Below are 22,898 nucleotides of genomic sequence, written 5' to 3'. Positions count from 1 at the left end.
TAACGGGTGCTACTCGAATTGTCCTACCAAGGAGAGTGTTGTTAACGGTTCTTGCAAGGGTAATGGCTGTTGCGAAACATGGCTTGTGCTGGCAAGAAAGATATATACTAGATATTTATGTCACTCAGTTTTACCCAAATATGAGCGTGTGCAGCTACGGGTTCATCGTTGAAGATGGGAGCTACATTTTTACGGAGTCAGACCACCTTGATTTTGGAAAAATGGCAAAGATTAGTATGAGGCTTGAATGGTCAATAGGAGGGAGCTGTTTCTATCCCGGGGGATATCCGGCCCATATATGCGGTGATAACACCTCATGTGCTAACACAAGTTATGGGTATCAGTGCACTTGCTTGTATGGGTACAAAGGGAACCCTTATCTCTATGGTTCCCAGGGATGCCAAGTTGAGTTATGCAATCCTTGTTTATTGATATCAAATCATTTTTTCCTTCACTTTCAAATAGTAGGAAAAGAAAAGAAACAAAAACAGATATGACTACTCTGTGGTAATTTCCTAAGATTTCTTAAGACATCAATTCCCTAGAATTCATTTTGGGGCCTTGCTTGGATAACAAATCATTTTTTTCCTTCACTTTCAAATAGTAGGAAAAGAAAAGAAACAAAAACAGATATGACTACTCAGTGGTATTTTCCTAAGATTTCTTAAGACATCAATTCCCTAGAATTCATTTTGGGGCCTTGCTTGGATAGGTAGTGGAAATTTGATAAAGCTCACAAATTGGTCAATCTAAATCTTGTGTGTGAGAATTTAAAGATGGTGTTTGGTAACGTTTGCTTTTTGAAATCCATCATTTCTTTTCTATACGAACATTGTAAAACTCTCTATGACGGGAAAAGTCATCCACATTTTTAATCTTTTTTCTTTTTTCTTTTCTTTTCTCACTATTCGGGTCTTGAAATTCTATAGGGTGTTAGAATATTTGGTTGAATTAAATAGACTATTAAAAATCGAGAACCAAAAAAGAAAATAAAATTTGAGAAAGAAGACTTATTGAATTGAGTCAAGGCATGACGTGAGTCACTCGGCTCGAAATTGAATTTGCTCCCCTTGGACAGCGTCCCAAGTGTGACAGGTTTCCAGAGTAATCGACCTCTAGGATACAACGACTATCACCCGGTTCCAGCGGTGCACTCACTATACATGGGCTTGAATTGCTTGCAATTTAACCCGAAAGTATTGAGTTGACTCAGCAAATAACTTAGTAAAAATACAACTAGAAAAACAGAGAGAGTTTTTAAAAGCTAAGAATAATATTGATTTTTTTCGTACTTTGAAATTGGAACGAAAGTCCTTTTATAAACATCGAAGTGGTGCATTAAGCACCCTTTAGAAAGGGTTAGGTCTGTTGGGTTTAAACCCAACAAGTGTGACCAACTGAACATTCGTGTCTCTTTGGTTTAAAACAAAAAGACGAAAGTGTGAGTACACTCTCACAAATAAAGTCCCACGAGTACCCATACACACACACACACGTGAGAACAACTCCACCCGCACCTGCGCCCGGTGTAAAACCCTACCTGAGTATGTGCATTTCATCCCTCTAAGTCTCGCGGTCCTATTGGTCAAATCCTAGCGACCCGCGACCTTCAATTAGTGTTTGCGGTCATCCTAAAATCTAGTCGTGTGGACCCAACCTGGATCGACCCAAACTTAGTGCCATAGCGATCGCATCGTCGCCACGGTTCCATTACTGCGTCTCGTGAGGCAATCCGAGTTGTAGATTGTAATGACCCTGAAAATTTTGTGCCAAGACCCGAGTACTACCTCTATTCTTTCCTTAGTAGTTTTTTGGGGTAATTAGCGCTAAACTCGATTGCTTGTGAAATTTACGTCAATCACTTTAAATTGGATCTGCATGACTCAAAATCTGTAGATTAGTTAGCGCTAGGTTACTCTGAAATCTAGGATTCATCGCTAAATCTAGTTGTTCTGGGAAATTTTTGAAAGTTCTGGATCGGACCTGGACCGCGTGTCAAATGTCCGATAGTGATGATCTTAGGCTGTTATGGTCACATGTTGGACTTGACCGTCACCTCAAAAATCAAGTCCATGTGATGTTCTGGGTCGATTTGATTGAGTTCGGAGTGAAGAGTGTGAGAATGGTTGGAAATTTAATAAGATTTTATGAAATCTGAGTCGTGTCGCTTGCGCGACGATTTTAAGCTATCTGACCGTTGGATTCTGACCCAATTTCACCCTCTGATCAGGGAAGGTGGCCTAGGCATGTCCTTGTGCTTATGGACCTGATCGAGATTCGGTGACCGTTGAATTGTGTGTGGTCCACCACGGCTGATCTGAAGATCCGGTCGGTACGAAAACTCAGCTTAACCTAGATCCATGGTCAGTGAGCTTAAGTCCGACCTTTCGTGGTAATAGGCCTACCGGAAGTGCTTCGTTGGATCGTGAGAGGCCGATTTTGGTTATACCCTAAGTATACCTTGGCCCTGGGGTTATTTTCATCAATGTTAGGCCTATATATAGACCTTAAAACCCTAGCTCTCTTTTCCATACGAATTTCCTAACCCTAGCTAAGAAAGAGAGAGAAAGTGAGAGAGAAGTTGGTGAATCATCTTAGATTCTTCCCTGTTCTTCTTCATCCTTAAACCTTCACTTTTGAATCGTTATTCTGGCGATTCTGTGTTCATCCTTGGGTAAGTTAACCTAACCCTAATTTATGTTAGAGCTTAGAATAGTCTTTGTGTTGCTGTAGCTCATTTCTATTCTTGCCTTAGGTTATCCTATCGTCGTTGACGAAGACATATCGTCTGAAATCAGTTCGGTGTTCTTTTCTTGATTAAGGTGCGGACTTTAATCGTATAGGTTATGGTTTTCAAGGCTTTCAATGTTAGTGAATGACTTATTCTTGCTATGGATGAGATTTCACATGCTAAATGTCATGTTTATTCTGCGTTCCTGATATGCACGTGTTACATTGAGATTTGTGTATTCTATGTGTATGTATAAAGTACCGTATATGTATAAAATATGAACCTGTGTTTGCCATGATTATTTGTCGTGTATTTATGCTAGATGTATGTGCGACAACTCCTTGGTAAAAGGAATTGTCCAAATGTGTGTATTTCAACATACGTCTTGTATGTTGTATTATGTATTCTAAGTGTTTGTAGAAATGTCTGAATGATCTAATATACTATATATCAACCTAGTATGGGCGTTGAGAAGCGATTCTCAACTCTCCCACTAGTGTGTATGATTTCCTTCATGCAAGTTACTTCCTTGTTGTTTAATTTCAAGTCTTACTTATGCTTAAATCCAAGTTAAGTTGATATTCTTTAAATGCTTGTGTACCATAAGATTTGAGTTGTTGTTCCATTACTATTCTAAATTGTTGATATCAATATCTGTTATAATGGATTGTGTTTGGGACTATGAATAGTCCAGGAAATCGGTAATCGGCCTTAAGTTCATGGCTGAGGTTGCTTTCGCCACGTAGGACGTGATTAGACGAACCCGAGTCGTATTAGAGTTGTCGGAAGTGGTTTGGCCACACGGAGTGTTTGTGCACTCTATGTCGTTCAACCCAACGTGTGCTCGTGCTAGTCGAGTTCGTCAAGTATCCCGATTGTCCGATGTATGTTCACCATGTATGGATGCTACTGTTTGAATCTAGCGTACCAAACTTACCGATGAAATCCTATTAATCATGGTACCTTGATCCGCTAAGACTCATGAGCCGGACATGGTGGTATGGGACACCGTGGTCGAGCTGTCAGCCTACGCTGGGGTGACGAGCCTCCCCGTAGTGACCAGTAAGTAACCAAACTCGTGAGCCAATTATGGTGGTATGGGACACTATATTCGTGCTGTCGGCCTACATTGATTGGTGACGAGCCCTTTGTAGTGACCTCGAACATACCTGGATACCGCATTGAGGTGACGAGCCTTAGTGTAGTAACGAAGGTGTGATAGGCGTGCATTGATTGGTGACGAGTCCTTTGCAACGACCTAAAAACCATATGATCGTATGAGATGATCTAGGACTGACGACCCTAGAATGGATCACTGTTTGGATGGTGATATGGGGAAGGTACCTTAGCTTCCCAATCCTACTATATGAAAAGGACTAATAACAACTTGGTAATCATGTTCATGCACCGCATTTGTATGTGCTTTGTAGACGTGGCGCACTTTGAGGCGATGTCATGCGTAACGTAAGATGAAGACGCTGAGGGTGTACGCGTGAGGGCACGCATCATTCTTCATACATCCTTACATTAATAAGAGTACTTAGGACTTGTTTAATTGTTCTGCTTTATCATTACTGCTTGATTGAACTGATAACATGTTAACCTTTACTTTATTGTTCCACTGAGTTGATCACTCACTCCCACGTTCTGGGGCGGTGTTAAACACCCACCAGACTCTGTCTTAGTTGTTGATGTTGCAGATGTTGAGGCGACCTCTGAGGCAGAGCGGGAGGTTGATGATGATGAGGCTGCTTTCTCTTTTATGCAGTTTTCAAACGGGTTCTAGTGAGCCTCGTTCTGATGCGCGGGATGCTGGGATGTCTTTTGGGAATTAAATGATGTAATTTAATATTTGTAATTTTGATAGTAACACTTGTCAGAACGACCCAGTATGAATATGTACTTCAGGGATTTACACATGTACACATATATTTCTTTAAGTCTTCTGCTTGCTTTCTTCACTTATCCCTGAATTATATTTGCTATTTGGCTTAATCTATTCCATGTTTTATGCACTAATACAGACAATATACATCCATCATTAAATATGTTGCATAAGTGATGTTTTGGAACTCGGGAGCTGAGTTATGCACGACCCCCGAATTTCAGGGCGTTACATAGATCATGAGTTATGGGCCGCGCTCATTCTAGGCCGTTGATGTGTGATTTGGTGGGACCCACTCTAACATTGCACATTTTTCCATGATTGATGACATCATCCTATGCATAGCTTTCTAAAAAGGCTACTCTATAGCCTACCCTATAGCCTCCCTAGACTAGGCATGGGTTACTTCTCCTATGACTATGATTGCTTTTATCTTCTTTAGACCATCATTGCTAGCTTCTTATAGAGAAACTAATCATTTCTCTTGGTTACATCTCCCTAACAATCTCATTTCCCTCTCATTTTCTCCTTCTCTTCTCCTTGCTAGAGCCCAAACCATCCCCACCCTCTCCCTTTCTCCAACCCTCCTTCTCTCTAATCCCCTCCAATCTAACCATTCTCAACTCATCTCCACCATAGAAAGCTTTTCTTTGGAGTTAGAGGATCATTGTGGTGTAGGATTGAAGATAGATCTTAAGGCAGGTGTTCCGTAGATAGAAATTTCTGATTTCTTTGATTCCATAGATGTTCTTTCCATTTCTTTCATTTTGAAGCTTGTGGGGCCCATCAAATGATGGTGGTGGCCCCCATGTCTTCATCGATGTGGCTTATAGCCCATCCCTTATGCATGCATGATCCATGCAAGGGGCCATTCTCCATGGACCCTTACATGGTTTTCTTCCTTTAATCAAGGATCCTTGGGTCATCTAGAGCCTTGATCCTTGGTGGGGATGGCATCTCCACCATAGATCTTGAGTAGGACGAGTTATGCTTATGTGGAACCATGTAAATCATGATATAGTGGATGATTGTAATTGTATGATGAAGGGAAGGGCCTCAATGTGGTGGAGCTCCTTCCCTTATGGCCGATTCTTTTATTTTCCTTGTTTGTATCTCTGAAATCAAGATGTGTGTGGCCCACCTTATAGCCTGGAACCATGCAGACTGTCCAAAAAGGGAGGACGTCCTTGATAGTCCACCCTTGGACATTGGGGCCCTAAATGTACCCAAAAGGGTACATGTTGTTGAGATGTGGAGCCACATCTGGATGACCGCTCGACCAGTCGAGTGCCCTGCTCGACCGGTTGAGTGGCCCACTCGACCGGTCGAGGACTGGCTTGACTCAAAGTTCAGCGAGCAGCAGTTTTTAGGTTTCAAGGTGCTCGACTGGTCGAGGCCTCTGTTCGACTAGTCGAGGGTCCACTCGACCGGTCAAGCAGTCTGCTCAACAAGTCGAGGTTATGCAGATTCATTTTTGGATTTGACGCAGACTACGGATTTTGGAGTCGATTTTCACAGATGTGCGAAAGGAAAGTTGCTTAAACTATAAATAGGTGTCCCTAGAGTTTTTCTAGGGTATGGGAAATAATTCTAAGGTGTTGGCAAAGGGTTTTCTCTGTACTTCCAAGGGAGAGGTTAGTATATTACCTTGTAATCTTTGTTTTTCTTCATAGTGGAAGTTTGCATCTATGATTTTTTACCCTTGTTGGGGTTTTTCCATATATATCTTGTCTTGTGATTTCTTTAGAATGCTTTGATTCTTCTTCTAGTTTATATTTATTCTTGTTTATTGTTTGTGAGTGAGATCAGAGATTGGATCTCGGTTCACTGCGTTGTTGGCTTGCTGTACAACAACTGGTATCAAAGCTATTGGTTTAATTCTATTAGGAGCGATGACGGAAGAAGAGAAGACTAAAATTGAGAAGTTTGATGGTTCAAACTTTGCCTTCTAGAAGATGTAGGTAGAGGATTATCTGTATCAGAAGGACCTCTATATTCCTCTAGGAGGAAAAGAGAAGAAACTAGAAAAGATGACAGATGATGAATGATTTTTATTGGATCGGAAGGCTTCAGGAACGATCTGACTCTCTTTGTCTAAGAGCGTCTCCTTTAATATATCCAAGATGAAAACTACAAAAGAATTATTGGAAGCTTTAACCACCATGTATGAGAAACCCTCAGGGTCCAACAAGGTTCATCTTATGAAACAGCTATTCAACATGATGATGTCAGATGGTGGGAGTGTGGCTGAACATCTAAATGAATTCAATACAGTCACGAGCCAGTTGGAATCCGTTGGCATTATTTTTGAGGATGAGGTCAGGGCGTTATTGATCTTATCCAGTCTGTCAGACAATTGGATGGTTTGGTGATTGCTGTGAGTAATTCTTTAGGGTTGATAAAGTTGAAATTTGATGATGTGGCCAGTCTAATTCTCAGCGAAGAATCTAAAAGAAAGACATCAGGAGTTTTAGAGGATTTAGGGAATGCTCTAAACGTTAAAGGAAGATGGAAGATCACTGAACAAAGGAGGCAATAAATAAGGACATTCTAAGTCGAGGAAGAAGTCCAAGGGACCAAAAGATAAAGACGGGTATTGGCATTGCAGCAAGAAGGGGCACATGAAACGTGATTGTATGGTGCTTAAGAAATAAGAAGGAAGCTCTCAAGACAGGAAGGATTCAGTGAATCTATCTGAGGAGAGTGACACAGAGGCATTGATCTTATCTCTTGATGCGAGGAATGAGTCTCGGGTTATAGACTCGGATATTTCGTTTCATGCCACTTCATGTAAGGAAGTTCTACGTAATTATGTATCGGGTGACTTCGGGAGAGTCTACTTAGGGGATGATGAGCCATGCAGTATTGTTGGAAAGGGAGACATTCATATAAGTTAGAAAGATGAAACGACTTTGAAACTGAAGGATGTCAGACATGTACCGAGTTTGAGACGAAACTTGATCTCAGTGGGGCAGTTGGCCGATACCGGTTATGTGACGACATTCACTAGTGATTCCTGAAAGATCACAAAAGGTGCCTTAGTGATATCTCGAGGCAAGAAAGAAGGTACTTTGTACATGACCTCAGGATCGTATAGTTCACTCGCAGTCGCATCAACTAGAGTGAATGAGAAAATTATGACATCAAAGGTTGGAACATATGAGTGAGAAGGGGATGAAAGTGCTATTGTTAAAAGAGAAGCTACTAAGGCTGAAGTCTTTTGACTTGGAATTCTAGGAGGACTGCGTGTATGGTAAGTAGAAGAGGGTAAGCTTTAAGAAGACAGGACGCGCTCCAAAGACGCATCTATTGAAGATTGTACACACTGATGTATGGGGATTGGCATAGGTATCATCTCTTGGTGGTTCACGTTATTTTATTTCCTTTATTGATGATGTTAGTAGAAAATTGTGGATTTATTTCTTAAAGTACAAATCTGATGTATTTGATGTACTTAAGAAGTGGAAAGTAATGGTAAAAAATGAGATAGGTAAAATAGTAAAATGTCTCTAATATGATAATGGGGGAGAGTACTATGATACGAGATTTGAGGAGTATTATGCAGCAAATGGAATCAAACATCAGAAAATGATTCCAGGGACACCATAGCAGAATGGTGTGGTTGAGCACATTAACAGGACCATCCTTGAGCGCGCCAGGAGCATAAGGTTACATGCAGGGTTGCCCAAGACCTTTTGGGAAAATGCTGTAAATACTGTCGCATATCTCATTAATAGAAGTCCCTCCGCACCATTGGATGATGAGCTACCAGAAGAAACGTGGATTGAGAAAGAAGTGAACCTTGCACATTTAAGAGTGTTCGGTTGCACTTCATATGTTCACATTGATGCAGAGCATAGAAACAAATTGGATGCGAAGTCCAGAAAGTGCACGTTTATAGGCTATAGGCGGCATGATTTTAGCTACAGGTTTTGGGATACAGAAAATAAGAAAATCATCAGAAGTAAGGACGTAGTCTTTAATGAAAAAGTGATGCATAAGGACAATGTGCAAGAAAGTAAGGCCGAGGAGAAAAAATTTGTAGAGTTGGAAGAGTTACCGGACACGGTGTTACAACGCCACAGGATGATCATGCATATGAGCATTATAAGGCAGAAACACATACACCGATTGTGAGGAGGTCTACTTGGGAGAGGAGACCCACGGTCCAATACTCACCATCCTTACATTATCTACTATTGACAAATAATGGTGAACCACAGTGTTTTGAAGAGGCGTTATAGTTAGATACACAAGTTAAGTGGGAGTAGGCCATGGATAATGAGATGGATTCTCTCGAGTGTAATCGTTCATGGGAACTAGTTACTCTACCCAAGGGTAAGAAAGATCTTCATAACAGGTTTACAGACTGAAGGAGGAGCACGATGGTTCAAAATAGTATAAGGCTAGATTGGTTGTGAAAGGGTTTTAACAAAAGGCAAGTATCGATTTTACAAAAATATTTTCACCAATAATGAAAATGTCTACGATTCGTATGGTCTTGAGTATAGTGGCTACAAAGGACTTACATCTAGAGCAGCTAGATGTTAAGACAGTCTTTCTTTATGGGGACCTTGAAGAAGAGATATATATATACATCAGCTGATAGGATACGTGACACTAGGAAAGGAGAATAAGGTGTGTAGACTGAAGAAGAGTCTATATGGCCTAAAGCAGGCCTCGAGGCAGTGGTACAAGAAGTTCGACAGTTTCATATTGGGAAACGCTTACAAGAGATGTCATGCTGATCACTGTTGCTATTTGAAGAAGTTTGATACGTCATACATCATCCTTATTTTGTACGTTGATGATATGCTTATGGCAGGTTTAAGCTTGAAGGACATCTCAGATCTCAAAAGACAACTGTCTAGAGAATTTGTCATAAAGGATTTAGGAGGTGCAAAGCAAATCCTAGGCATGAGGATATAGTGTGATAGGGAGAATAAGAAATTATTTTTGTCACAGGCAGAGTATATAGCCAAGGTACTTGATTGATTCAATATGGGAGGCACTAAGCTGGTTAGCACTACATTAGCCAACCACTTCAAGTTATCTAAGGAGCAAGGTGCAAAGACGCAGGAGGAACGGGACTACATGGCTAAAGTCCCATACGCGTTAACTATTAGGAGTCTCATGTATGCTATGGTGAGCACGAGGCCAGACATTGCTCAAATAGTGAGAGTTGTTAGCAGGTTCATGAACAACTTCGGGAAGGAACATTGGGAAGTTGTGAAGTGGATCCTCAGATACCTAGTAGGTACTGTGGATATAGGGTTGTGTTATGGTGGATCGGAAATCAAGTTACAAGGGTACGTGGATTCAAATTTGGCAGGAGATATCGACAGTAAAAGAAGCACTACAAGTTATGTCTTTACTTAGGGTAGTGCTGCAGTCAGTCGGGTCTCTCAGTTATAGAAGATAGTATCTATTAGTATAATGGAAGTAGAAAATGTTGCAGTTATAGAAGCGTGCAAGGAGATAGTATGGATGCAAGGTTTTATGAAAGAGTTAGGTAAGAAGCAAGTAGATTGTAAGCTGTACAGTGATAGTCAGAGTACAATACACTTGGCTAATAATTCAGCCTTTCATTTAAGGACTAAGCATATTGCCATCAGATATCACTTCATACGTTCGTTACTAAAAGATGGATCGATTGCTCTGGAGAAGATTCATACAAGTGAGAATCCTGTGGATATGCTGACCAAGGCGGTCATATAGGAGAAGCTGAAGCTCTGTTCAGCTTTGAATGGTCTTCAGGCTTGAAGACGGGGAGGTGGTGCACTCTGGATGAAGAAGACAAAGGTTTATGGTGATGTGTCTCCAAGTGGGAGATTGTTGAGATGTGGAGCTACATCAAGATGGCTGCTCAACCAGTCGAGTGCCCTGCTCGACTGGTCGAGTGGCTCACTTGACCACTCAAGGATTGACTTGACTCAAAGTCTAGTGAGCAGCAATTTTTAGGTTTCGAGGTGCTCGACCAGTTGTGGCCCCTGCCGACCAGTCGAGGGTCCACTTAGTCGGTAGAGCAGTCTGCTCGACCAGTCAAGGTTACGCAGATTCATTTCTGGATTTGATGCGGACTGTAGATTTTGGAGTCAGTTTTCATAGAGGTGCAAAAGGAAAGTTGCCTAAACTATAAATAGGTATCCCTAGGGTTTTTCTAGGGTATGGAAAATAATTCTAAGGTGTTGGCAAAGGGTTTTCTCTGTACTTCTAAGGGAGAGGTTAGTATATTGCCTTGTAATCTTCATTTTTCTTCATAGTGGAAGTTTTTATCCATGGTTTTTACCCTTGTTACGGTTTTTCTATGTATATCTTGTCTTGTGATTTCTTTGGAATTCTTTGATTCTTCTTCTAGTTTATATTTCTTCCTATTTATCGTTTGTGGGTGAGACCGGAGATTGGATCTTGGTTCACTGCGTTGTTGGCTTGTTGAGCAACACATACAAATGATATTTATTAGTGGGAATGGTCTAGATGTTTATGGGGCCCATTGGGGTGGTCCATACCATAATTTTCATGGACTGATTTCCTCTTTTTATAATGATTATAATTATTTTATTTCAGTATTATGTTGCTGTCCAGAAACTATTTGTATAGATTTTTGGGTTGCCTTGAGCTCAGTTTTTGGGATGATTAGTGGGGTGTTTGGTCCCATTTGATATATTCCTCTTGAAGGTGGAGACCCTACCTATATGTCCCCCAAATTTCAGCCCTATCCAACCCCGATTGAGGCCCCAAATGTGTGGCCCAAGTGAGGTGGACAGTCTGGATTGTTTTCAGCAACATATTAGCGTGGAATTCCATAAATATAAATTAATTTTTCATTGGTGGGCCACATCCATAGACCCCACCTTGTAGTACATATATGAGGGGACCTAAAATCCATTTTTTTCAATTTTTTTGAGGCCATTGATCCACCCCATTGGAGGCTCAGATCAGGGCCTATCAAAATTCTGCACTTAGCAAATTTTCTGGACAGTTCGAATTCCTTAAAATAATTAAAATATTTTTGCTTATCAAAAAATTATAAAATTTTGCAGAGAGGTGGCCCACCCATGATAGGATCTACTTACCAAATTTTAGGGCCAACAGACCCCTGTGTTCATTATGGAAAGGGATGGATCGGCCCACCAGGCTGGGACGCCCAAGTTAAATAGATTTTTTGGATAGTTTGTTTTCTTTAAATTAATTAAAATACTTATACTATTCCAAAAATTCTAAAATTTTACATAGAGGTGACCCACCCATGGTATGAATCACCTACTAAGTTTTGAGGCCAACGGACCCTTGTGAATTTGGTGGCCAGGGATGGGTTGGCCCACCTGGCTAGATGCCCTGGTTGGGACGTCCAGCCATGGCTAGGTCGTCCACCCCCACCCCCCCACCCCTTGTGGGCCCATCTTGATGTATTTGTTACCTCGTCGTCCATCCATCTATGGTCCACATGGGACTTGGCCCATCTCCCTGAGAATTTTCAATTTTTGGGACCTAATTTAATGTGTTTTTGGGCCAATTACCCAGGCCAATAGGACCCTTCACCTTGGGACGCCCAGGCCCATTGGACTGTTGCTAGACTTCCAGTCCAGTAGCATGGTCCACCTATTTTATGTGTGTCATCTAGTCCTCCCATTTGGTGGGACCCACAGAGATATGTGTGGGCCACCACGGAACATATACCTAATTATATTAGTTATTGCTGGGCCTTAGTAGGCCTAAAATATAGGCGGGATGGGAAATTCAGCAATGGGCCCAAAATGGCTGCCCCTAGTAGCCTATTATGGGGCAGCATGGCCCACCAATTAAGGGTGGATTATGCACATAAGATTGCCAATTGCTGATGTGTTTTTGAGCTTCATTTATGTATGGTTGGAGGCCCACCTCCATTGGATTTTATTTTGGATCTATGTTCATAGTTTTGAATGGCCTTGGTAGGCCCATTTATCTTGGAATCTTCTAGTTAGGTCCCTTGACCTTTGGGCCTATATCTCACCACCTATTGGGATGGGTTTATGGGTCGTCATGTGCAAGTAGTTGGGCCCTTGGCTAGCCACCAAAATAACCTTATACCTAGGCCAAGTTGTGAAGCCCAACTCACTGGGATAAAGCATAGAAATTGCCCACATATTGGATTACCGGGATGCGCACTAGTCCCACCATAATATTTGGATTTGTGACCTTCATGGTTAGGCCCAAACCTTGCTCAAGGGCCCACTATATTGCCTATGTGTTAGGCTTTAAGTCTAGTCCACTAGGCCATGGATTTCCTTAGGCCTTGGGCCTTGTTTCATGGTCACGTAATAGTGAGCTGCCTTTTTTGGGTCCTAGTTGAGGTTGGATGTCCTCCTTGGTGGCCTTAAGGTAGGCCCATAGTGAAATTGCGGCAATAACCGCTTCAGTTGAAGTAGGAATATGCCAATATGTCCTAGAGGGGGGTGAATAAGACTTTTATAAAAATTTTATGGTTTATTTAAAGACCTATCAAACTTGTCCTGAGTAGATATGCATGAATCAGGATTTCTCCAAAATAACTCTAATGGCTTCCAAGCCAAATAGAGGATCCAATCATAATGTTATTTGACAGATAAGATACATTTTGTAGATTATGATGGATGTGACTGTGTATGAGGTGTGTTCTTAGATATTCAGTTATGAAAGCATTTAAAGGAATCACACAAGTAATCAAAGACTAATATCAATCACAAACAAAGTCATTTTTATAGTGGTTCGACTACTTGTCTACTCCACTCCCGGCAGACACACTCAACCCTTGAGTGTATCGGATTTCACTAAGGAGGTTTCACAACTGGTTCACCTCAAACCAGAGGTTTTAAATCAAGTTCTCCTCTAACCAGTACAACCTACACCTAGGCTGACAGTTTATGCTCCCACGGGAAAAGGGTCAACACATAGCACCCAATTTTAGGTAAACTGGCCAAGGATCCACTCAAGGAACCTCACAAGTTTATACTCCCACGAGCAAGGGTTAACACAAAGCAGTTAACTTTTAAACCACCCTGGTTAAGGACCTACTATAAGGACCTAAGAGTTTATGCTCTCCATAGCACGAGGGTTAACACAAAGCACCTACCATGTACACTCCAGCTGGAGGCCTCCTACGAGGACTTGCAAGGGGTGAGAAACACCTTAGACCCAATCCTAAAGAAAGAATGATCACAAGGGTCCTCTGTACTCTAATAACTTACAGATAAGCAGATGAGTCCCTTTCAGCGCATTGTTGAAGATCTCCTCCTTTGATGAAGAACTTCAGCTTCCTTGATCTGCAACTCAGAAGATGTACCAATACATGGTGACGGGTTAGGTCAAGGTTATAATGAAATCTTACTCTATTGAATATTTTCCTATAAGGGAGATAGAGCGATTCCAATCATCTATGCATTCAAGGCATCCCAGCTTAATGATTTGCCATTAAGGTGGCAGTTGGAGAATCCTTAAATGCGGAAGTTCATTCCTCAATCCACTCTATTGAATGTCAATGAGGAGGGTGGATTGGAGGATGAACTCCCATGAGAGAAAAACGCTAAGGGTATATGATCTAGGGTTAAGCACACAAAAGCACTCTTTCTTTTTCTCTATCTAATAGCTAAGGACAAGCTCTCATTAAATAGGCAGAAGGTTCCAACGGATATAAAATAGTCATATTTTTTACAGAGTTCGATATCATCAAGCAGGGTCGATATCATTGAGTGTATACTCTCGATAACATCGACTAGCCACTCGATGACACGAATCAAATGTTAAACGCTTTTAAACCCTTTTGCTAGCTGGTAGAGGAAATCAAACATGCATTAATGTCATTGAATTTCGAACTATGATTTCATCGATATGAGGTTCGATTCCTCGACATTTGAAAAATGAGAGAGCCTTGCCTTTGAAAATTTTCAAGTTTAAAAGAATGATCGAGGCACACTTGATATCATCGGAATTTGAATGTCGATGATATCGATAGTCGTGTCAATACATCGATAAATCTAAAGGATTTTCCAGTTAAGCTTGCTGGACAATTTATGTTCATTCTCGATGCCATCGACCCAGCCTCGATATCATCGATATTTGAATATCGATTCTATCGAGTGACCCTCGATCCAAGATAGAACAACCTAAAAATATTACTGGAAAACAGAGTGTCCAAAACCGATATCATCGAAATTTGAATTCCGAGGATATCGAGGAGACTTTGATATATCGAGGATTTTGTGATTTGCCTTAGCAGAATTTGGACACATTATATATGATGCCGATTTTATCGAGTCAGCTTTGATAAACTCGAGATTCAATTATTGATGATATTGATATGACTATCGATACATCGATAATTCTGTTCAGAGGTATATGTGGTTGCTAGACATCTTATGTCCTCATTTTGATATTATCGAGTGAGTTTCGAGGACATCGACAGCAAGGTTCGATTTCATCGAACCGACTGTTGATAAATCGACAAGGGTAGAAAACTTAGAGATTTTTCTACAGTTTTGAAAAAGTTTTCTAACCCAAAAACCCTATGATATTTTAATCAATTTTAAGGGTTTTAATTACCTGGTGTTTTAGGACATGGGATGTGAGGCTACGATTTACCTGTGGCAAGTTCAGGCCCACATCCAGTTGAGGCAGACGGTTGATTGATCTTCCTATGGAGCTTCTCTGTCTAGCCAACTCAACACTCGCGCTAATTGACAAACTAGGGCACTTTCAATCTCCCCCTTTGTTAATTACGAGACAAAATACCAAAACACCCTAGAACAACTTCTATACTGACATCCTAAATTGTGTGTACATGCACTTTACACAATTGTACAATGCTATCTAGTTCACATACATAAACATTTAGAAGCTGCTCCTCCTAACTGCAAACTCCCCCTATCTTGTTATAGCTACTCCCCCTAACACATACATCACCAATCACAAACAGATACACACAATTTTCCTTCGGGGTGTGGGATTTGTTCTCCCCCTTTTTGTCAGTCATTAGCAAAGGTAAATATAACAGGTGATATTGACTGAAGTAGATAATATGGGAGAACCATCATTCAGGGAGCGTACGCACAAAATAGATAGATGTATACCATGGATGCATAGCAGACAATATATAGATTAAAATATTACAAGCATCACACACCAATGGAGCTATAACCAGAGAAAACAGGGAAGCCCAAAATTTAAAACATAATAGTAAATATGTGTAATGATAACTAACCATATCCCAAACTATCTAAAAATATACTGCCCAAGTAAACAAGAAAACCATCCAATCTTAGCTCAAAAAAATGAGCACACCCCAAAAGAAATCGTTGTGAAAAACCGCATCAACATTGAACTTTACCAGTCAGCTCTTAATGTTCCCAAGGATTGCCATGTGTGAGCAAGTCTATAAGACCCGTATCGTAGTCTGTACCATTCCATAGATTTTCGCGATCCTCTCTGTCGAATTCTGGTAACCTTCGACTTGTATCTAATGTTTACGTGTGATCCTAAGCCGAGTCCTGCACCGTTGTCGCGGTTCCAACGCCGTGACTCATGCACTGATCCGATACCTGGGCCATGAGATGTGGGCCTGCATTCAGTTCGAGGAAAGCACTGCGCATTGCAAAACCCAAGAGAATCTCTACCTAATGTCACATCCATCAATCAATTAATCCCTTTAAGAGTCAAGTACACCATCACCTCACACCCATCCCCAAGCAACCCCATAAGTCAACAATTTCGTACACACCCCATACCTTTTTTACACCATCTACCCCTAACGTCAACAAAGTTCTTACACACCCATCACTCACCACATCCATCACTCCATCACCCATCTCTCTCTCTCTTTACAACCCTCTCTCTCTCTCTCATTTCTCAAACTCACTTTCCCAAGCAAAAATAATCCCACGTCCAAGCATTTTTAGCCTTCAAGAGAGCTTTATGTGTGGCCCACTTCCTACCCTCTCATCTCCCATCTCAACCATCAAAACTCCATCTCTTCCATTGGGATCAAAGCTAAGGAGCAAAGGAAGCCAAGGGAGCAAGAAGAAGTGGACGGTGGGTGATATTGGACCCACATTTGTATTCTTTTTGTATTTATCTTTTGTGATCTAAGGGTCCACATATGGTGGGACTCACCATGATGTATGCTTGTATCCAAGAGGGGCCTATAGTGGCGGGGCCCCTCCATCATCTCTGATCTCTCTTTCTCCCTTTCTTTCCCTCTCTCTCTCTCTTTATATGATCATGGTCCACTTATGATGTGTGTATTTTACCCATGACGTCCGACAAGTGGGCCACCTTAATCCTGTTTGGGGCCTACATGACAGACGGTCACATAGGCTTAGATGAAGGGACAGATAAATATCAGTTTAATCCAAATCCCGTGGTCCACTATGTGGGACCACAATGATGAATGTGCATCATCCAGCACCATCCAGCTTGCTGGACGGTGCTTGGATGATGGATGCATATATTGTATAATTATATATGTATATATAAGGTATGTATGTATTATAATATTATATTATATTAGAAATATATAATATGATTTAATTACGTATTATATATATTTATATATAAGATACATGAGCATGCAAGAGATGCAGATGGGAATCTGTACGTTTGGGGCTCCCACGTGGGACCCACCTGAGCTGGGGTAGGGGATTAGCTAGTGTGCATCTACAGTAGCTACATGGCTATTGTATAGACGTCATCTTGCAGCTTGGGGCTCACCTTGAAATGCATTGTATATCCCCACCGTCCATGGGCTGGGATGGTGGGTTTGAGCATGTGGCATGTATTACATACACACCGTCCATCAGCTTGAGATCCATGCCATCCATCTGAAAGATGGTGGGACCCACTGACCTTTTAACGCCTGCAAGATCTGTGGGTCCCACGTGAGATCCAGACCATCCAGATAGTGGGACCCATCAACCCATTTAACGTCAGCAGCTCCTGGGGTCCCACGTGTGGATGTGTCCCATCCAACCTGCGTCCATTACATCTGGTGGACCATACGTGTGGACCCCCACCATGAGGTATGTGCTTTAACCATGCAGTCCATCTCCATGGGGCCGCTGATGCACGTATTGCATCCAAACTGCCCATCCTTTTGGTAAATTCCTTTTAAGGCAGGAAAAAAATATATAATGATAATAAATAAAATGAGATAGATCTGATGACCAGGTGGACCACACCACAAAAACAGTGTTAAGTGAACGTCCACCATTAAAACCCTTTTTGGGGTCATGGAAGTTTTAGAACAATATGAAATTTGTCTTTCCTCTTATTATGTCCTTGTGAGCTTATAAACAGATTGGATGGAACATAAATATTATGGTGGGCCTGTGGAGTTTTTATGGTGGAAATCATTATCACCACTATTAATTGGAGTGCAATCCAAATAATCTTTCATTACGATTTATTTAAAATGCTCTAAAATGATCCCTAAGGATAAATGAATGGTGTAGATGGTGTAACTCACTTGAAGTATGAGGCCCATTGGTGCGGCCCGATTTGATATAAATGAGGCCCATTGGTGCGTCCCGATTTGATATACATAAGGCCCATTGGTGTGGCCCGATTTGATATACATAAGGCCATTGGTGCGGCATATTTGATATATATGAATCCCATTTGTTCGGCCTAGATGATTCGACTCATTTGAATCAGCCCATTCGATCGGCCCATTTGAATCGGCCCATTTATTTCAGCCCATTTGATCGGCCCATTTGATCGGCCCATTTGATGTATATGAGGCCCAATGAGACGTATGTGAGGCTTTTGTGTGGGCCGAATGCGATGTATATAAGGCCTATTATGATGTGAGATTCGACCATGATGTATGTGATAATGTTTTTTGGTGGTCATGCCTTGGGAGCAATGATGGTTTGATGTCCACATTGTAAGAGCAATGATGGTTAAATGTCCACATTGTAACTCTCCCGAGGGCCCATTGTTAGGCCCATACATTTAGTGTGTAGGCCGTCTGGGCTCATCTTCGTTACAAACAGAATTCATCACCATATAACATATTTAGTATAGTCCCATTATTCATGCTCATATGCATCATATGTATGCTTGATATGAGGAGTGACTAATCATAGCATATGCCTTTGGGTAGATTGTTTATTGGCTTCCGGATAGGCGGTGATGCCCCACATGAGCGCATGATAAGCCCAGGATTGCTGCATGACCGGATGGTGTGATTCATGTATTCGTATTGTGTGACATGGTTACTGTACGCCCTAGCGACATCAGGGCCATAGCCTCCACAGGCATATCGTGGCTGACAGGATTGGATACCAGAAATCTTATTCTATATGGGGTGTTATAGATATCCCTGGGTGAAAGTCCTTAAACCCTTACGGTAGTAAGAGGTTGCTCCAATGTCTAGACCGAGTGGGTACATGAGCACCAAGTGCCGATTACCAGAAGGCCGTGCTTTCCACTGTGTCGTGGTTAGTTGGAAGGGGGTGCGGCCTTACCTGCCCGAGTGGAGGGGGCAAAGCTATGTTGAGTTTGACCAGCTCGAGAAATGGGTCCACTATCGACAAGTCAGGCCTGATATTGGCAGACAGATAATGAGGTCTCTTCCACTCACCTTACTGCACGAAATGGGGCGATAATCTGGTTTGGAGTGTACTAAACCTCTATGATATTCCAGAGTTGAGCTTTATTGACATGTGGACTTAGATAAGGATTGGTGTGCTTGAATTACATTTCGCATCGCATGGCCTTGGTATGGCCGACATCATTCATGCCTTGCATCACATGGCCTTGGTACGGCTAATAGTATTCATGGATTTATTAGCATATTCTGCATTACTATGATATTGCATAATTACACATTGCGCACACACTTTCACCACCCTCTAAGCTTTCCATAAGCTTATGCACGACTATTGCGTGCAGGTGACATTGGATCGCAGCAGCGCTTAGGCTGGAGCACGTAGCAGATCATCTTGGAGTTTTTGTCTATCATCATTATATTTCCCTTTATGCACACTGTACTTATAAAATTTTGATCATAGTGAAAATGTGATGGAGTTTTTAGTTATTTTTTTGTGGGTTATGCCTTTGGTTATGCTTATTATGAATCAAACTGATGTTGAAAATCCTCCTCGTAGCATCCCAGGATCGGAACCTGGCGAATGGATGTCGAGAGCTGAGAATAGGGTTCTACGGAGGCTATCGGCACCAGATTCTGTGATCAAGAATTTTGTAAGCCCGGTTTCTGAGTTTGAGGTGCGACAGAAGTTGGTATCAGAGCATAACTTGGGAATAACTAAGAACAACATTACATGTCTACTATGAATGATTAAGTCATAAGTTCGGATAGCCTAGCAATCTTTTATTACAGACCTTTAACGTGCATGCCTTCGAGAGTTTTTAAAGTTGATAGGTGCTTTTACTCTTTCCTGTAGGACATCCCACATAGGAGAGTGACTCGATCGACTCCCGCTCCATCACCTGAGACTCCCGCTCCACCACCTATGACTCCTGCCCTACCACCTACGACCCCCACTCCATCACCAGAGATTCCTACTGCCCAGCTGGAGGATGCATCTCCTCTACCCGAGACCGGTGTGGATCTGACCATACCTGTGAGTGCTTTCCAGTTACAACAGATGTTGCAGGCTGTGACGACCGCCCTTCAGGGGCAAGATAGGCACCCCGTCGTTTCACCAGACCAGGTAAAGTAGGAACCCGTGAGTGCCCTTCTTCGAGAGTTCCGACAACTTGATCCCCCATGTTTCTAGGGTGTGCTAGACCTGACAGCAGCTAAGAGATGGCGCTTCGATGTGGAGAAGATATTTGATACGATGGGATGTATGACCTAGCGGTGAGTCCGGTTAGCTGTGTTCCTTCTCCAGGGTGAGTTGAGCACTGGTGGACATCAGTCTCTCGAGCAGCAGGCGCTGATTTTATGTGGACCTTAGAGGATTTTGTGGATCGGTTTGACCGATAATATTTTCCTAATCACATCCGACAACAACAAGTGTTAGAATTCGAGGCCCTAGTGTAGGGTGATATGACAATGACTTAGTATGCAGCTTGTTTTGTAGCAATGTCCAGATTTGTGCCATATCTGGTGGTTGATGAGGAGCAGAGAGCCCTCCGCTTTGAGGGTGACTTGCATTACAGTCTTCGAGGTCATTTTATTAGGTATGATTTTTCGACTTTTGAGGGGTTGGTATGGAAGGCCCAGATTTTTGAGGCTAAGTGGGCCGGTTCTCAGAGTGATCATGGTCAGAGGAGAGACCGAAAGAGGCAGACTCCTTCCAGTGACTCCCAGCAGCATCGACCACATTAAAGGTGCACAGGTCACCTAGCCTTCCAAGCGCCAGCAGCACCTTTAGCACCACCTCCAAGGTAGTTCACCAGCACCTGTTTTAGGTGTGGTGTGATGGGACACTGTATGTGGGAGTGTCCCCGCCCCCAGCAGTAGCAGCGGCCAAGAGATTCACAATAGCCTCCACCATAGTAGCAGTAGAGACCCCCACGGTAGCAGCGACAGCAGCCCCCACCACCGAGGCCTCCTTAGCATCAGCATCAGCACCAGCCTCTGAGGCTGTAGCATTAGAGGCAATAGTTTCAACCACCTCAGTGACACCAGCAACAACAGCACGCTCAGAGGGGACATGCACCTCCCCAGCCGGCTCAGGCTAGGTTCTGTGCGGCTCAAGAGGATCCGCAGTCATCTGGAGGAGTCGTTAAGAGTATACTTCCAGTCTTTGCATGCATCACTCGAGTTTTATTTAATTTTGGTGCTTTGTACTCATTTATGTCTGAGGGATTCTATCATTTGACTGGATTATCGACAGAGTCTACTCGAGAGGGATTGACCGTATCAACGCCCTTGGGGAAGACTACAATATTAAGACGCTTCTGTTCATCTTGCCCTGTGTTAGTGGGAGAGATTTTCTTACCCACCTACTTGTACATGCTGTTGATGTCAGATTTTGACGTTATCTTGGGCATGAATTGGCATGCCGAGTACCACGCCATCTTAGGCTGCTCTACAAGGACAATCATGTTCTATATACCGTTGAGGAGCCTGTTGCCACTTGTATTGATCAGTTACCAATTGTCTGTGATTTCCTCGATGTGTTCCAGGAGATTCTGAGATTACCGCCTCGCAGACACACTGAGTTTCAGATTGATCTCTTACCCGGTACCGTGTCAATTTTGAAAGCCCCATATCATATGACAGCGTTGGAGTTGCGGGAACTGCAGAAGCAGTTGGATGAGTTGCACAAGTTAGTCTTTATCCGTTCGAGCAGTTCGCGTGGGGAGCGCCGGTACTCTTCGTGAAGAAGAAGGATTGCTCGTTGAGGCTCTGCGTGGACTACCGCGAGCTCAACAAAGTCATGATCAAGAATAAGTACCTGCTCCCGAGGATTGATGATTTGTTTGATCAGCTGCAGGGTGCATAGTTCTTTTTGAAGATTGAATTGCGTTCCGGTTATCATCAGATTTGGTTCTGAGAGGAGAACATTCTGAAGATGGCCATCAAGACACGCTACGGTCATTTTGAGTTCCAGGTCATGTCCTTTAGACTAACCAATGCAGCCGTGGTATTCAGACAGTTGATGAACAAGGTCTTCCACCCATATCTTGATCAGTTTGTTGTGGTATTCATTGATGACATCCTGATTTATTTGAGGACCCGTGAGGAGCATGTTCAGCATCTGGAGGTTACGTTGCAGATCCTCCGGCACACCAGCTCTATGCAAAGCTGAAGAAGTGTGAGTTTTGGTAGGAGGAGGTGAAGTTCCTCAGTCACGTGGTGATGAGGGAGGGTGTCGCAGTAAACTCCTCAAAAGTTGAGGTAGTGCATCAGTGGTGCCAGCCCATGAACGCGTCCGAGATCCACAATTTCCTTGGTTTGACGGGCTACTACTGGCGTTTCATTAAGGGCTTCTCTCGTATTGCAGCCCTGCTGACCAGGTTGACTCAGAAGGGTAGAGCGTTTATTTGGAGTGACGCCTCCGAGCAAGCATTTATGGAGTTGAAGGACCGCCTCACGTTCGCTCCTGTTCTCACTCTTCCCTCTGGGAGTGATGGAATTATTGTATTTACCGATGCCTCGTATATTAGTTTGGGTGTTGTCCTGATGCAGCATGGGAGACCAGTGGCCTTCGCGTCTCGCCAACTCAAGGTCCATGAGCTAAACTACCCTATGCATGATTTGGAGCTGGCAACAGTCATCTTCGCACTGAAGGTGTGGAGACACTATCTCTATGGGGTTAGGTTCGAGCTCTTCTTCGACTACAAGAGCTTAAAGTA

This window comes from Magnolia sinica, chromosome 10, assembly GCF_029962835.1.
Source record: "Magnolia sinica isolate HGM2019 chromosome 10, MsV1, whole genome shotgun sequence".
NCBI lineage: Eukaryota > Viridiplantae > Streptophyta > Magnoliopsida > Magnoliales > Magnoliaceae > Magnolia > Magnolia sinica.
The sequence above is the reverse complement of the archived record's forward strand: the minus strand, read 5'-3'. Positions refer to the sequence as shown.